The sequence below is a fragment of the Phasianus colchicus genome, chromosome 2 (assembly GCF_987193195.1).
Source record: "Phasianus colchicus chromosome 2, bPhaCol1.hap1.1, whole genome shotgun sequence".
NCBI classification, from domain to species: domain Eukaryota; kingdom Metazoa; phylum Chordata; class Aves; order Galliformes; family Phasianidae; genus Phasianus; species Phasianus colchicus.
Window position 1 is genome coordinate 24716802 of NC_143437.1, and position 16208 is coordinate 24733009.

General features: G+C 41.7%; 1 long non-coding RNA gene across 1 annotated transcript in view; it reads right to left on the reverse strand.

Moving 5' to 3' along the window:
- LOC116233007 (uncharacterized) overlaps positions 1-16208 on the reverse strand; it is a 109778-nt gene that overhangs the window by 34193 nt on the left and 59377 nt on the right. The gene's annotated exons all lie outside the window — the stretch shown is intronic.

The following is a 16208-nucleotide window of genomic DNA, read 5'->3' on the forward strand; positions in this document are numbered from 1 at the left end:
GCAGTCTTTTACAGCCATTGCTAGGTTACAACTAGCAACTAGAGATGGAGGTCTGTATGCTTTCTATTTATGGCTGTCCAAAACCACACTGGAAGATAAAAAGATGCAGCTGTGAGGTTCGGTGGGATGGGGTTTCAGAAAAACAACTCCACTTTCATATCTGAGTTGGGCCATGCTTACACAACAGGAATGAATGGTTTGTAACTGAATCAGCTGAAGTAGCCTTGTATAAACATGACGTACTGAAATTTAAGTTTTGTCCTATTACTTCCAATATTCATCTTCAGTCTTTTCTGAGAATTTCCTATTCCTGGGAATTATGAATTTTTCATGAAGCTGCTGATGAGCTGTGAGCACACAATGGGAGATTTGATGATCAAAATTAATTTCCAGTTTGGCACTGAACTGAGTTTCAAACACCAAAGTTTTAGCTGACTATTAAATTTGCTAAAGGTAAGCTATTCCAAACACTAATTAAACTATTTGTAAATTGTTCAAGGATGTTTTAATGTGTTTATATGCCTTGTTCACAAATGTTTCCAGAATTTTAAGTAGTTTAATATCCCCAGTAAAGACTAAGCCTAAAGGCAATACATGTTGACATGATAAAGCCTTTTCCTCCTGAAAGAACACACTACTCAGTGCAAGGTAGCTAATACAATGAAATCAGCTCTAGCAAGTGATGTAGGCCAACAAACCACAAATGCAGGAGAAGGTCCACAAGTAGACGACCCAGCTGTTCTTCTCGATATCATCCCCACACTTCTGACCAGAATGTCCAAAGCCAAAAAAATAAAATCCCCCCCATCCCAGTTTTGACCAAAAACAGCAACAAAAAAGTTAAATAAAAAAATAATCATTATAGGAGGCTGTCCATTTAACATCAACATATCTACCGAACTACACAGGCAGAATATCACTTCATATTAAATGTGGGTTTTATTTGTTGTTGTTGTTGTCCACAGTAGCAATATTAGCAATATACATTGATCTGCTAAGAAAAATGACTCTCTAGAAAGTATCGAAGTACTTCACTATTCTAGTTGTCTTGCTACCAATTTTAGTGTTTTTTCAGGTTTCTATGGAGACAAAAACAAAACAAAACAAAAAATCCACCAAAGTATTTCTAAACTCCTGGGGCCAGAGTGTGTGGATAAGTATTGGATATAGAAACAGAGACTTCTCTCTAAATATAAGAAGAGGATGTATCCCAGAGACTCTTCCATCTCCTGTCACCACTATGGGACTGGATAAAAAATGAGCTATCTCCCTTCTGCTGCTGGCTTACTTTGCACATTCACTGCTGTTTCACTACCCCAGTGTAGGGCTTACTGAGATCTTTCTTGCTCTGCAGTCTGTACCAGTTATTATCCACACCACAAAGAGAGAAAGCAGCAGCAGCAGCAAGGCAGTTCTTTGGGAAGTACATGGGAAAAACCGTGGGAAAGAACTGGGAGCAAAAGGCTCTCAAGACACCTGCCCATTCACAGTGAGAAAATCAGTGAGAGGAGCCAGTGGTCATTCTGTCCCTAACAAAGTAGGGCATTTTCTAACTGAAAACATTTATGACATCATAGTTGTTATTGTTGTGTTGAAATAATGGGACCAGCTCTTAGACTATATCTATATCAATGAATGAAATCTGTCAGTGCACGTTTCTAAGAACTGTGTACAACTGCCCTCCAAATGCTCCATTTTAGTAGCATCTCTTGGTCTGTGAAATTGGGTGGCTGCATACAATCTGTCTACTGCAGATGGCCTGTCTCCACCAAGTGCTCCAGCAGCCCATGGGCCAAGAGGGCCATGTCCCAGCACATGGGAACATTCTCAGGCACAGTTACATACGCAACACAAATCTTTTTAAACTGTTATACAAATACTTTACTCTCTGAGGGATAACCCGCTCCATCACAAGTGACCAGCAATCCCCGGCTATCAGCAAGTGGTGTCTGCACAGAGAACTACAGGAATCCTCTCTGTGAAACTCAGGAAGGGGCTGCAGTTTAGGAGAGAGATACCTGAGAAGTAGATGCACCCCCACATCATCAACACAGACACCCTAGAATGGATATCCTATACAGCATCTTAAGAGTTTGTGCTACAGGGTTTGTGGGTACAATCCTTCAAAAGTTTCAAGTGCTAGCACACGTGCACCCATTACAAACAGTCTCTCACCAGCTAGATTTGCATTCATTGTTAGTCCTTAACCTGAAACCTCAGGTTTAAATAACTGCCAACTGATAATATCAATGTTTGGTTTATGAGTCATCCAGCCAGCACATGGGCCAAGGAAGAAAACAGCACCTTTACAAACACGTCCTAATTTTTCCGAGCTATGGGGATTGAGAGAAGAGGGAGAGGGCACAGGGAACAATTTACAATCTGAACCAAAATGCATGTCCCAAGCCAGAGGTATAATGTAAATTCATAAATCAGCTCATGAAGAGAACAAGAAGACAACAACTCTAGGATATTAGATCTAATGTTTCAGTATAGTTTCAAGTTTCAGCAAGAAACTTTCTGCTAACCTGCTTCCTATTTAAATGTTCTCCTTTGCATAAGCCACGAATTTCTTTAAGCATGAGTTTTTCCTCCGTCAGGCAGCAGACACATGAAAAGGAGGAAGGGAGAGAGAAATTGCTGCTCTGGATGTGGCTTTACACAAAGTAGGGTCATGTAAAGAGGAACTGACTGCCCTTCCACACACTCCTGCTAAGGATGGTCTTACTAAAACCAAGAGAGCATTCTGCTTATGGATAAGGACAAAACCAAGTCACTGTCATGGGGTTTTCTTTCTCAGTCACATTCTGCACCACCCTAGAGCCAGACCCATCGGGTGCTAAGCACCTCAGCTGACATTTGGTTCTGACAAAAGCAGAGGTGAGCAAAGCACAATTGCCAGCCTGGCTCAGATTGTAGAGATATGCAATATGCTCAGACAAGAATCATCTGGGATTCATTAGGCTGGGAAAGAGCTCATCCCCACTAGCTTACCTGCTTTGACTCAAGACATGCATTGCTGCAAAAGAAGTTAGATGTTAGACTAGACTGATAAAATTGTCTGTCAGAACCTGGGTTGGTCACTTCTATCTTAATACTAAAGTTAAATATTTCTGTGAAAATTAGTCTTGATTTTTGTAGCAAAGTAAATTAAAACCCACTTGTTTTGTTTAAACTAGTGGGTTGCAGATAACAGAACCTAACATAAGGAGGGGAGTGGAAAATTTTGCATTCCGGTACTACAATTCATTATATTTACCTATGCTGCAAAATTATTTTCAACAGTGCCATAGTTTCTGAAAACTATTGTAGTTTCTAGATCTGATCACAGCTTCATCAGTACCAGAGAAAAACCAGTAAGCAATCACTGACTTCATGCCTCGTGTTCAGATCCTGCTAGCAAGCACTCAGCTATGAGCACATCTAATAAGCTACAAGCATTTTTCTTTTTATCTGCATCCCTCATTTAAAGGTGTAGATCCTTATTACACTTTTGCAATATCTGGTTAACATTCAGGGCTTCAGCCTTAGAACAATAAGGCATCACCTTCTTTCATGCTGTTTTTTGTGTGGTTTTTTTCCCCAGTACTTCCTTGTTCCAGCCTAATCAAAAACATGGGCAGTACTGCAGTATACTCAGACTCGTCCTGTGAACAAAAAGCAGCCCCAGAAAGTTGCCTGGGCTCCCTGTGTGGTCAGCAGCAGTGGGCAGGCCCTTCCTAGGGGCACTTCTTCCTACCACCTCCACACACAGCTCCCCCCTCCCCCAAAATTAACACAGGTGGGACAAATTTCCCTGTGGACACATTTATTCCCACTGACTATAAACAGGGTCTAGGTGACTAGATGCACTGCTTAAGATGCATCTGTTACTGGAACCAAGCCTCAGGGAAAAAAATCAGTCAGTAAGAACATACATGCGTTTTCCTTTAACACCAGTAGCCCTACCACATTGATGTCTCAGATTGGGATCATGCAGCAACAGAAAACTCTACAGCAGCCCTGGCTTTCTGCTCTTCCTGGTGCAGATTTTGGTATTGGTTTTTGGCCTTTTAGATACCTTTTTGTGTAGGGTAACGCTGCTCAATCCCTCCCCAAAATGCACAGAAGACTGAGTAAAGCAGGAGAACCACTGCAGTATTTCATCAGGTGGAAAAAGTTAAAGATATGAGGATCAGGAAAGCTGTCTTTCTTTAGGAACTCCTACACATCCCATCATTTATTAGAAAAGGACTTGTTTCTGATGCAAGGTCTGTACTTCCTCTCTCTTTGCAGGCTACGGGTTTCTCTGCCAGCCCCTGATGAAGAGGGCCCTCCCTTGCCCATCGCAAGCCAACACTGAAGTCATCCTGTTATTCTTTTCACCTTGCACACATGTTGAGGCTTCTCTGTGAAAGTCTTGCTGAGACACACATCTTTCTCTGTCTCCTGCTCCTCTTTGCTCTTGAAGCCTTTTTTAATCCCAAAATTTTTTTGCACACAGCTCCAGCAAGGATGGGGCAAACAATGCTATTTTTCCACTACAAACAATGCTATTTTTCCACTACAGACAATCATCTGTTAAAACCAGAAGACTGTATGAAGAGAGTATTGTTAAGACCTCTAACCAGAAGGCTTTACCTCTTGTTTGGGAGCTCACTGCTGTGCCTAAGTATAACTAATTTAAGCAGTAGGGTAGAGATGGGCCCTTTTCACACCACAGAATGGTTCTGGCAGCAACCAACCACAAAGTGACTTAGCTGTGAGAGTCTCCTCTCCTGTCTGTGCTGCAAAGACTCAGCATTGCTCACAGTACCCTCATCTCCAACAGGGAAAGAAGCAGAAAATACCTCCGCTCTCTGTTTCAGAGAGCATTCATCCTTAATGGTATACTGAATCATAGAATCATTAAGGTTGGAAAAGACCTCTACGATCATCTAGTCCAACCATCCACCTAATACCAATATTGCCCACTGAACCATGTCCCCCACGAGGGACCATCTAGACTTTCTCACCTGCTGTTATGCATCCTACGCTGGCTCTGGTGTGACCTGCACACATCAGGGCACACCCATCACCTGACCTGGGCATTTCCCTGTATCCAGTCTCTCCTCACAGCAGAGGGAGGGTCTTTCATAAACAACTGCCGCTGTCACTTGCAGGAAGAGGTAGAACTTGCAGGCAACCCAAATTCAGTGCAACAAAGCCACAACAAATACGGCAGGTTTCAGACCACTTCCAAGATCAGTTCAGATATGACACAGGTGTAGCCATAGGCTTTCCTTGTGGGAAGGAGAGAAAACTGGATAGCTCCGTGTTATGTGTATGTGGGGCTGTTAGAAAGATGACAATAAAGTGAAACAAGATAAAGAGGCATCTCAGGCTGCCTTGGATGGATCTTTTCCACTCCGCAGGAGGAGATTCCCACTGAGCTGCCGGGCCCTGGAGACTCCACGCAGAGGCTGCCATTTGCAACCACAAATGGTGCTGTTTTCTCGTGCTAGGCTGAGTTATCAGGGAAGGTATCAGTGCAGTCCTGTTGCTACTGATACTGTAAGAGAAGACAGAAACAGTGGACCTTTTGTTTATCAGCTCCCTGCAGTGTACAGTCCCTTTGTGAATAATAAGCCACCTTTCTGCAGCTCTTGTATAGTGTGATGCAACGTTTTCAGATCAGCTTAACTGAAACGAAACTGCATTCACCTGGTATCAGTGAGTTAAAATAGCACTGATAAGAAAATGTACGTACAAGAAAATTCTGAGGAGCACAGTGCAAGAATAAGTTAAACCAGAGAAGACATGTTCATTCCAATAAATGCAAGAGACTTTTGGCAAGTCTTTGCATCTCAGATTTACCACTCACACTATGGGAATTGCTGTGTAGCCTCATCATAGGACTTATGTGAGCTATGCTTACACATGCTTGAAAAGGGCTTCAAGGTCAGAGACAGAAGGGTCTGTAAAACCATAAACGCTGATTCATTACCATTATTATTTGACCACAGCAATGGGAAAACATCCTTTAAAAATGCTTCGGTTCATGGCTACCTTTTTAGCAGCTAAAAGTTCAGCTGAGAACCGAAAAGTAAAAACCAGCAAGCTGCAAAAAAGCAGGTTCAGACTTCATACACCTCAATACAGGCTTATTTTTTGCCTCACTGTAGCTCATACTTACTTTTAATACCAGCCTTTAATCCAAAGGTAACAAGTAGATGCAGAGGTAAAGTAAATGCAAATAAATTCTGGACTCACCCTAAAACATCTGTCTCCTGAAATGTTATGCTCTGGCTCATATCCCAAGTCGTTATCCTTCTCCCTGCATAAACTTTTGGGGTCTCATTAATGCACGAGGCAAGTCTATACAGCAAAGTGCTGTTAGAGAACCTGAGGCAGCTTTGAGGAAACAGGCTTGCCTACACAGCACATCGCAGTGTCTTGCACGGATGCTAGCTTGGAACCCAGAGGCAATATAGCTGTGTCTGTATAGCAAGGCACCCACGCTGATTAGCAATGCCCCTAAGGATGCTGCAGAAACAGGGCTAATTAGGTATGCTGAGAGGCACCCCTGTTAATTAGCTAGGGGAGAACACAAAACACTTTACAGAGCTTCCGATCATGATGCTAACTCAGAGACCTCCAGTGTGTGTGGCTGTGTAGCACTGCAGAGGCCACAGGATTTTTTGAGCATCGTCCTAGGAATCTAAATATCCTCTTTCAATCCAGTCTCACCATCTGACCCTGCTTTTGCAAGTGTTCATATTCCTGATGGCAAAAAAAAAAAAAAAAAAAAAAAAAAAACAACCCACCAACAAATGGATTCAAAAGTAGGAAGAAAAAAGCCAGTATAAACCACTCTGCAATAATCCAGCAGTATACATCTTATTAAATACAGCTACAAGTAGCAACATGCCTGCAGGGAAGCACTGGATCTTCCTAACCCATCTTGATAAACAGCATGCTTTGGCTAGTGAGGCATATTTTGCAAGCAGCGTATCTCTACAGGTACTGTTAACTCAAGCCAACTCAGTCATAAATATAAACCATGGTATATTAAGCTGTAATCAAGCAAGATTTTCCATTACAAGCTCAGGGCTAAATGAAATCACTTAGGCACAGGCAACACTTAGAATGGATGGAGCTCCCAAGCGAGCATCTTCATCCCGTTCCTTCTCCCCTGGTTGCTCCACACAGGACAGCTATGCCTGGTCCTCCTGCCTCTGCCAAAGGTGACTGCTGTGCAGAGAGTACAGAAGGCTCTCCTCATTGTTGCCATTATGTGGCTTGGACTGGCTGTCAATGCAAAGCAACAAAGGCAGTGACGCTTCTGACTTCCCTGGGCTGCAGTATGATGATGCATAGTTAAATAACAGCCCTTCTCTGCAGCCAGCTCAGGTCTGAGAACAAGTGATGAGCCCACTGCAGAGGAGCACTTCCAAATTCCATCCCAACTGCCACATCATAAGTACATATAAAAACACTCTGCTAACACCTTTCAAAGAGAAAACGTGTGTGCTTCATGTCCTTCCAGGGGGGAATTTTTTTATGGCACTTGAAAATGAAAAATGTAGCACAGTGATTTCCAATTATCTTTCAGGTGTATGCATAAGAGCACCCAGTTCCCTGCCTTATTTTTCAGAAAAATGCTTTGCAACTGGGTAACCTCTCAATAGGACCCAAGTCCTGCCTTAAGTTTTCCATCACACTGCAAAAAAAATGGATGGTGAAATGTTAAATCAGTTTCAAGAGCTCATGGAGCTGCTGGAACATTTGAGACAACCTAAATTTTTAGAGTATGATAAATACTAGAAGAGAGATTCCTTCTGGAACTGACATAGTTCCAGTAGGCATAAAACTTAGGCTTCTGTTCAAGATGACAAAAATATAGGTATATAGAAGCAAAACATTTCAGGCTTCATCATCTTTTCATTTCCCAAGAATTCATTATGTAGGATATGGAGTTTGGTAAAGGGGTAGGGGGTAAAGTCACTGAAAATATTCACTATTTAATCTTAACTTCATATCTTCTAGACAAAAAAAAAGAAGTATGGTTTCTGTTTATTTAGCTTTATGATACTTGTCAAAAGAAAAGCGTGCTATAGCATTTACTAATGCAAACTGGGATATCTTACACAACCTTGACTTTGCAACAGGGATTCTGGATGTATACCAGACACACAAAATGGTCATTAACTTGATATGATATGGGAAAGGTGTTGAAGTGAATAACATATATAGTAGTAATAGTGATTCTGTCAATGGACATTTTATCTTGCTCTTGAACTAAAAAGAAAAAAAGAAAAAAAAACAACTTTAACATGCTTTGTCTCCAGGCAAATTTAAAGTGACCTAGAGACTTCTCTATTTCAAGGTTGAAATCTGCCCCTCCAGTTATGCTTGGCCAATGCTCAGACCAAAGCTGGATTATATCACGTTGTCTCACAGACCTAAAAAATAGAAGAGACTGAAATTCTAGGCAGGATCATCTCCTAGCTCTATAAATGTCAATACTGTGTGCCAAACTAATGAAAATACACCAACTCTCTTTCCAACTGTATAAATAGCTCAGATTTTCAGCTTTACTGCCAGAGCTTGGCTAATACCCTTTACTTTGTCCATCCAGTTTTACATCTACTCTTTTCTCCTTTTCTGTCTCTTCAGAACAAAACCTGATGCACAAAGGTTATCAACCCTTTTGGCACACACTGACCCATAAGGTCTCTGTCAGTGAACAGCAGCTCATCATTCATTCTCATTATACTGGTACATAAATCTTCTGAGTGGCAAGGGGAAAGGGAAGTTTGCTACCCTCATAACATTCCTTGCATGCCTGCTGAAAGCACAGTATCTATACATTGCCTGCAATTCCCAGAAATGCAGAGTTAAGAATAATTCAAGATGTGGAACAAGCAATAGGAGGGAAGGATGAGTTGGTTCTGAAGATGTTTTCAGAGTTTATATCCAATTCCTTGAGATGGTTAGGAAAGCATGATTGATAACCACAGGTTTTTTTTTCTCCCCTATTTCTCCAACACTGTTTGGGCTTTGTATACTTTTTACACAGCTTTTGGGAGAAAGGGGCAATGTGGTTAACAGTAGAGCAAGATCGTACAGCTTGTTTCAATTTGGAAACCCATAAAAAGTTTTCTATGGAGGTGCTACATGGAAAACTGAAGTCTATGGACAACAGCTTTACATTTTTTTAAGTCACCCTACACTGACCTCTTCCAACAGTCCACAGATAGGTTCAGTGTACAGCAGACTGAGCACCATAACCCCAAAGCCAATCGTGAGTCAGAAGGGCTAACCAGGCGAATAGCAGTGCAGCTGGGGTGCAAATACAGCACTATCTGAAAACAGCATCCTCAGGATCTGCCTCACACATCAATACAGACATAGACAATATTGTCTTTGTGTAAAGGAAGTACTAGCATTTTGTATAAAAAAATAAACGTCTGCCCTGTAAGCTCCTAGAATTATAAATAGTTTGAGTGACAAATACTTCTGTCACAGTGTTCAGGATACCTTTAAAAGATATCCCTAGCACAGTATGTGATCAACCATAGCGTGGCAGAGTTCACTCTTATAAATATGTTCTGGATAAGCTTGCTGATGTGAACACAAATTAGCATGTGTGCATCGAAGGGACGAAGAGAAGCAGCAGGAAGGTGGATCGTGTCAGTCACCTGCACAATTTTCAAGCTGACTGGTGTAGCTTGATATCTGTGCTTTGACAGTAACAGGAGCGTTAAATTCCTAAATGCTGTGCTACGTTGCTCAACAGGTTTTATCAGTGAAAAATGGAGCAGTCTTGATGAATGGAGTTTCACATAGGAAAATGTTAAAAGAAAAAATTTAGACATTATTTGCATAGATTGCACTAAATTGCTCGTTTCCCACCCCTCCCAAGCACCTCAGTTACCCTAGAAACAAATAATAGTCAGGTTATTAAAATCTAAAAAAAAAAAAAGAAAGAAAAAAAACAACTGAAATCAATCTCAAACCAAGACAAAGCAAATGGCATTACAGTCTTTTTTTAGAGCTCCCCCAAGATATTCATCCATAACTGTCAGACAAATAACTGTGCATCTCCCAGCCATCTTCTCCTCTTAAATATTGCTATATGGTGTGTTTATTTTCTTAACTTAAGAAAGTCAAACATGTTTCTCTTTTAGAAACAATCTGAATATCCAAGGAGAGTAGTTCCTTGCTAGTTAAGTCATGCTGCAATTTCAAAAGTACTTAGCTTGTGAAAGCAACATTACTGATAGCAATGTCAGCATCACGCAAGGTAAAAATATTATTTCTAACTCTTTATTAACTCCATTCTTCCCAGGACAGTATGTCAACGCATACAGAGCAGAATTTTTGCTAAATTCATAACTGCACTGAGAAATGTGTCACTTCAGAGAAGCACAAGCAAAGCTGTGCAAAACGTTAGCATTCAAAATGCTCCATCAAAAATATTTATTGTAATTCTGACCCAACTGGAAGAAAAAATGAAAAGTTTGCAGCAGCAGCCCGCCTCAGTTGGTAGGGCTTGTACGTGGGACTTTGCCTGGTTTATTTTAAGTCTGAGCAGTGAGCAGCTGGAGCATGTCCCACATGCTAACACTTGGAATTCCCCTGGGAGAAGGTTTGTTTCAAATGCAGTATGGGCTCTCCAGAGCTGGTTCTCTTTCTGCTTTGTTAATTTTACGCTCTCCATCATCACATCAAGCTTTGAAGATAACGCACCTATTCTGAGCAATTGAACCTCCTCACCTACTCGATATGAGCTGGCTTTTGATTGGAACACAATCTATTATCAATATCTACTGTCACACACATACGCACCCCAGCTAGATACTGAACAGACACAGCCTTGCAGACTTACACAGCAGCTGTGACAACAACTGATGTCACCTCCTTTGCAGAAATTTCCACAAACGTCTTCCAAAGGCCAAGTTAAACAAGATAGAGCTTATCAGTTTCTTTAAAGTTCTCTGGATGAGTCCAGACCATGTGAGCCACGTCCCAGCCGCGGGGGTGTGGTATGTCACAGCTCCCATATCAGCTGGCACATGTCGCAGGAGATATGAGACAGCAGAAAAGTCGCAGTAACAACATCACCCAACTGCTGAAGACCAAACGAATACGCTGAGTAACTTCAGGTTGCGTGTGCTTACTTTTCAAAAACAGGTGGAAGGCTTTGCAGCCCTGGCTTCTGCTGCACATCCCACTTGGCATGGATGGGAGGTAGCACTGCCAGCTGCTGCTCCAGACAACAGCTATGGCTCAGTAGCTTCTAATTTTTTTTTCTCTTTTGGATACTCCATGAATAATAATAAAAAAAAGAAATGACTTGCAAAAGTATTTTTCCAAAAGCAGTTTCTTAAAATTGAAGCCTCTGCCTCTTTTCTTGAACCAGAAAGTGTTTCACAAGACAGCTCCTTCAGTTTCTTGGAGTGCTTCAGGTTTCCTTCATAGCTTTTTAATAATGATTGAATGATCAGTTGCAAAGAGTCACATTTTAAAGTTTTCACAAAGAATAATTTTATCCAAAATATCAACTGGCCAATGACATATTAACAAAAACCCATGTTTAAACATTTGCAAAGCATCTTATGCCTTATCCTTGCTAGGACAAAAAGGCACCTTATTTACAGCAATTTAAAAACAGCCCTAGCATTGAGCACTGCCTTCAGACGGCTTGCAGTTTTACCCCAGGGCTCTCCTAGTTTCCCCACGTGGGCCTGTTAGCACAGAGGACAGCCTTAAAGTCTTACCTTCAGCTCGTTACCATATTTTAGTTAACAGATGTTGGAAATGCACCTTTTTTCTTAGTGAATATACCCGTTCAATTCCTGAATTTATATGCACTTACCCCTCCTGTCACCATTCCACTGGGCTTCATTAATAGTTTCCCACAGTAAACATTCCTGTTTTTAAAATGCTGGAAAAATGCTGAGGAACCCAAGGGAAAAAAAAAATCCTCCAAGCAAAGACAGGCACCTTTCAGACCTTTTTTATATTTCAGGAGCTGCAAGATTGCCTTCCTCACTGCAGAACAGCCACTCGCTTTCTGCAGTGTGCTGTACCACTGGGTACATTGCATCAATACATTTGCCTTTTTTCTTCCCTTCAGGTTGTCATAACGACCTGCTCCTATGGAACTGTACTCTGCATGACGAAGAATTCACCTTACATAGGGACTCCTTGCACCAGCTCTGTACTGTCACTATTTCACCTGGGGTTGCCCCTTTAGATCGTGCTGTCGGTGCAAGATTAGCAGATCATGGCACACTGAAGCTCAATGTGTAAATTCTGGCTCTAAGTTAACAGTAAAAGGTTTTGTATATAGATACACAAAAATTTGATAGCAAAGATAGTCCAGAAAAACTGAAATATATTCCCACCCGTAGTTCCTGAAATCCTTCCCTTAGCCTGGCTAATATGTGTAGACTGACTTTTTTTTTTTTTTTTTTTTTAAATCAAATTTTCCTGCAGCTCTGCCAGACGGCTCTGATCTTACTGTGATTTCACACCTGTTAAGAATAATCACTGGTCTAGCCAGCTCTTACTAGGAGAAAAGAGCAGGATTACATTTACGCATTTCCTCTTTCAACGTTAAGTGTCTGTAGATAGAAAATATGCATTCAAGGGCATGGGCAGCCTATACGGTTTCAACTATAGCATTCCTAGCACAAAATTGTGACTGGAACCTAAATACTAATGCCACCTTAAATGATAATATTTTTCCAGGTGCTGTACAGAGTTTTAGGAGATAGTTTCAGAGATGAGTGCATAGGAGCAGCCAATACACAGCTGCTCGAAACAGTGACATGCAGCAATTACGCATGTAGTGAAAAAAAGACCTCCTTCAAGAGAGCTGCTGAGGACAGCTGCAGACCAGCTCTGCTCAGCATTCATTAGCTTTTTTTTTTCATCTTCTTTAATCCAGCCCTGGCCAAAACTTTAGAAGACTTTAGAAGATGATTAGACCAAAGATGTGTGTGTCGTTACACCCTCTCCAACTCCAGCTGTAACTTTTTATCTGTGAGAGCCCCAGGATTCATGGTCCAGGATAGAAACCTTCCTATCTCTGATATTTCTTTGGCACGCTGGGTACAACCACTTCTCCCACCATCACCTATTTCTGAACTGCCTTTGGGCAAAGCAGCATAATCCTCACTGGAACAGAATAAACAGAAGCATGGACTGCCAGACACCTAAAAGCACTTATGAACCCTGGGCTATGGCAGACAAAAAGCCTTTCAATATTCCTCCCAGCAAGTCTTCCACAGATGCATAATGACTTCTGTGCCCAAGTTCACTTTACCTTTACACTCTCTAGTGATGCTCTAAATGGTTCTGTTATGCACATGACATACTTACTTGTAAGTAACCCTTCCCTTACAGATGGTGAGATGCCAGCTATGAATCAACAGAATTCATAAAGCTTTGCCAAAGGTACTCGTAGCCCTGAGTTGCACACACGGGTGCTTTAAATATTAAAAAGCGTTCTGCTTTCTTCACACCTGAAATATGGCTCCTGTAGCCCTACACCTACAGAATCCACAAGCCATTACATGATAGCCCACGCAAAGTGAATTTGAAATGCAGACACATGACCTCAGACTCGGCTCATAAAGGGCGATCTGTACTGCAATGTTTGAGACTTACAAGTGCAAACACAGCAGAGGCACTACAGGGCTTATGTGAGAAAATAATTATTCCATGTAGAAAGGAAGTTGGCTCACTTTGAGAAGAGGTGTTAATAGACTAACCTTTTTCCCCACACCAGCCTGCTTACCTGAAAATATGAAAACATCTCCTGATGTGGTGTTGCATTTAATTGAGATGGGTAGCATATCCTACACATGTTAAACGTCTTGCTGCAATTCAGACTAAGATGGTAGTTAATCTGAATATCAGTTATAAGAATTATTTACTTTAAAATAAACGTTAGACAGTAGCGCTGCAATTTTAGTAATTTGGGAGCATAGTAGCACAGATCTCACTATACAAGTACGGCTGAACTTAAAAAAAAAATAATAAAGAAATATTAGAATAAGTATCTTCCCCCTTCCACCGCATTCAGGATAATAAGATCTGGATCCCCAATGACAGCAACAAAACAGCTTCTTGGCAAACAGCAGATTACTTCACCCCAGAGATCCACCAAAGCAAGGTTAAAACCAGCAGTAACTGGAGCAAGGCAAAAGGTGGAGGGATCACAAAGATCTAAGGAAGAAAAGGTATTTAGTTCCCTCTCAAAGGCAGCACATCTTTGTTCTCTAAACAAGCTTTGCTTTAGTCCCGCTGTCTCCAGTATGTGTCAGCTGCAATCAATGGTAGTTCCTTTGCATTGGCAAAAGTGAGAGCAATTGTGTAGGCACAGCATTAGCAATTTAAGCACTGAGCCATCCAACTGATGTGGCTGCACCTGAGTGATGCTTCCCCCAGACTCTTCTTCCTCTGTGGAGTAAATTAGTTTCCTCTACCAACATGCATGAAGTAGGCCCCTAATCCTATATGAAGTTCTCAAACTTAGCCCTGCTGAGAGATCCAAGCACTTGTGCAGCCATGCCTGCAGTCTGGGTAGCATCCCAGTGACACTGAGGGCATGGGACAACCTCTTCTCCTGGCTTCTTTCCAGCCAGAACTGCAACAGGCTCCAGCCAGAGCACACATCAGTAACATCCTCTGCAGCAATAAAAGCATTAGCGTCAGCAGCAGAGCTCTGCTGCTGCAAAGTGGGCAGTAGTGATTCAGGGCACTTGTTCTTCTAGCAAATTCCTCTTACCTCAGGGGGATGAAGGACTAGCACGGACAGGCAAGAAATAATTGTCTGCATCTCCTTCCTTGCAGTTCAAATATATAGCTACTCCTGCCTGGTGCTGATGTACTTCTGGATAGATTTTGGACAAGGACAAGGATAATCTGTGTTGCCTCAAGTTGAATATACCCACACATTTTATTTAAGGTCTAAGTTTACCAAAGAGGCAGTGCCTAATGTGATATACTTGTCTCCCAAAGTAGGAAAGTAGAAATAAGCTGCTGGGCCATTCAGTGGAAGTTGGAAGATACTGCTAGTCAGCTGCTAATCTGTGAAGAAAGGGTTCCCAAGGCACCCAGACCTCAGAGGAAGTCCTTCTTCAGCACTTTTTTCAAGACTATAACCCTTTGTGCTAGCAACACTGCAACACAAGCTCTGAAAAAGGAAAGGAGGGGGGCCTTGCATTACATACCCTTAAGTAACTCTTAAATCTGTTGCAATTAATTGGTCCACCTCCTTTGCTCCTCCTCAAACTGAAACTATCTGCCCTAAAGAAAGTTCGCTTTTGCACTGTTTGTGGATATGGGTGTGTGTACTTGGGTGTGTTTGGTTTTTTATTATTGGTTTTATACACACTAAAATAAGCAAGTTGCAAGTCTGCTTGCTTTATGGAAATATACAACATAAAGAAATAATTTCTCATCAACAGCCCAAGGCAGATCATTCAAGCTATTTGCAAAAATGTTAGTGTGCTAATATACAGTATGCATGGGCACCTTTTACATGTATCACACACACCTACGTGCCTGGAAACAAATCAATAACTCCCTACACGAAAGCTTGCATGTCTGCTCTTATTAGACATGGGATGGTGCCCTGGGGAGAGCCACAGGCATTCCATTACTAAGGATCAGTGCCTGAGTAGAATGGAAAGGCTGCTAAAAATAAGCAACATTTGCTCATTGGTATAAATAACAAAAGTGAGAGAGAAAGAAAAACAGAAAGAGAACAAGACGAAAATGAAAACTGGCCCCAGACCAGGGCTCACAAAACGACTAGTCACCTCCTCATTGCCAATTCTGTCACCATCTCCAGTATGGGCAAGGTACTTTCACAGCAACAAGTGCCCTCAGCTTCTCTACTAAGAGGACCATTACATGCAGATTTGCAGTGGGCCTGAGCACAGAAGGAAGCTCCCCACAGCAAAGGCGTCTGTTCCTATGAGTTTCAGGGCTTGGAAGGATTGAAACAAGGATGCAGCACTGCACAAGCCAGCACACAACACCAGTGCAATCCATGTTACAGTTTCTGAAGCAGGGATTCGGTTTATTTATGTTCTGTTTATAAAGTGAATTCTGGGGGAGAAGGAAAGGGGCACCACTTTCATTAATCTAACATTAAAAACTTTATCCTATCTTTATTCAAGTAGAAATAATTTCTGGATTCCCCTTTTCTACCAGACTTCCCAGCA